Here is a 2,316-nt window from a genome sequence, read left to right as displayed (position 1 = left end):
AAAATTTTTGTATCTATTCCCCAGCAATTACCCTAAGGAACAAAAGATAAACGCAGGCAAGATTCACCACTTTTTGCCTTTGTGCATACACTTATTAAATATCCGTACCATGACATCTTCTTACTAAAAATGATTAAGAACTAAAACAACATAACCAGAATCTACAAAATTACTTTTTATAACAGTAGGAGTTTGAAAAACACATCTTACTAAACTATTTGCAAGATTCATGTGTTGCTTTCAGTTGAAGGTAACTTGTACTCTCCTAAACAAGCTTTGATGTAAATTCTTTGTTGCAGCCACCTCCCTTACTCCCCACACCTAGCAGAGCTCCTTGAACATAAATAATCCAACAGTACATTTTGTGGCTTAGTTTAAAACTCTAAGTTCTGTGCTAGGCATTCCACATATTATCTCATTTAAGTTTAATTTTGATTTTATTTTTAATGAAAGAATGCATATATATTTTATAAACGTCAAAAAGACTGAGTGGTGAATAATTGGGAGTTTTAAAAATGATAATTTTTCTTTAAAATGAGAATACAGATCTTGGGTATGTATGATGTATTTCATAATTAAAAAAAAAACCAGTTAAATAACATGACCAGGCTTATATTAAAAACAGCAGTCCTCTGCCTCATCCCTTCCCACTCTCAATTCTCTGTTAGTGCAATCATTTATAATCTTTGTAGCTATTCTAGTATTCACTTACTTATTTCTAAATAACATGCATATACTGGTATTTTAAAATTTTTCAATTTTAGATATTTTGGTTTTAAACAATATCTATCCCAGGGTGGTGCAAATGGTTAATTGTTAGCTAATAACCAAAAGGTTGGTGGTTTGACTTCATCGAGAGGCACCTCGGAAGAAAGGCCTGGCAATCTGCTTCTGAAAGGTCACAGCCACGAGCACCCTATGGAGCAGTTCTCCTCTGGTCAAGTGAGGTCACTATAAGTGAGAATCAATCTGTTGGCAACTGGAAAAAACTTGACTTTTTGCTATGAAATACGAGGATTTAGCTCTCTTACATCCTCTCTTCTTACACACATTTCAGTTCTTCACCTCCTTCCTATATATTTATAATCACAATTTTTGGTCAAATCAATAGTTAGACTAATATTAATTTGACTATGTAAATACCATTAATAGCTAAGTCACATAGTGTACTATGATTTTCACAAGAGTGACTTTTTTGTTTTCACCAGAGTTAACAATTACATTTTCTGTTTGCTTGGTTTTCTGTGCTTTTATTACTAAATCATCTCCAGATTCTCTGACATACATAAAAAATCGCCTCTGAACATACTTAACAGGTAATCTGTTTCATGTTTTTCTTGGAGATGTTTCATCTTAAATTTTTAGTTCTTCTCCCCTTTAGTTCTCTAAGTTTCTTAAATTCCCTAAATCTGCTACCTGGTTCTCTAAGCTATTATCAGACTTACATCTTCATAATCTTCTTGAGATTTTTCCATTCTTTGCTCCTATGTTAGATTTCCTGTTTTCCTGGATTCTACATCTTTCCCTTGGTTTACTCATTCATTTTGGTAGCGTACATTCTCCAACAAGCTTTTTGAGGAAGAAAAATTATTTGGGGCCTGACTTTTATAAAAATGTAATCCTATTCTTACATTTGATTGTTAGTTTTGCTAGGCATTGATATATATATATTTTTTAATTGTGATTTGGGTGAAAGTTTACAGAGCAAATTCACTTTCCATACAGCAGCTCACATACATTGTCTCCTGACATTGACTACAATTTATCACAATGCAACAGCTCCCCTCCCTCTTCCTCCCCATAGTTACCTCTTCCCCTTGTCCTTCCCTCCACGCACTCCTTTCCTCTGAGCTGTCACCCTGTGCATACACAGCTAGGCATTGATTTTTAGGATGTAATTTTTCCCCTCAAACTTTGAAGGCATTTTTCTATTGTCTTTAAGCTTTCAGTGGTGCTGTTCAGAAGTTTCATGGTACTGTAGTTCATGTTCTTTTGCCTGTAAGTCTTTTTATTTATTTATTTATTTATCTCTGGAACCTGTTAAGCTTATTGCTTTAACCCAGTGTGTTTATGATGTGCCTTGGTGGGAGTCTTTTTACTTTCATTGAACTGGGAACTTAGTGGGCCTTTTCAACATGAACTTCTTGTTGTTGTTGTTGTTATGTGCCGTCGGGTCAAACCCGACTCACAGCGACCCCTCCTTGCGTTTCCCAGGCAGTATCACTACGGAAGTAGGATTTCCCAACCTTCCTTCCGAGGAGTGGCTGGTGGGTTTGAACCGCCAGCCGTCTGGTTAGCAGGCAAGTGTCTTAGCCA

Source organism: Orycteropus afer, unplaced genomic scaffold (genome assembly GCF_000298275.1).
Source record: "Orycteropus afer afer isolate SDZICR_OR568_19922 unplaced genomic scaffold, OryAfe1.0 scaffold00252, whole genome shotgun sequence".
NCBI classification, from domain to species: Eukaryota; Metazoa; Chordata; class Mammalia; order Tubulidentata; family Orycteropodidae; genus Orycteropus; species Orycteropus afer.
This window is presented reverse-complemented; position numbering follows the sequence as displayed.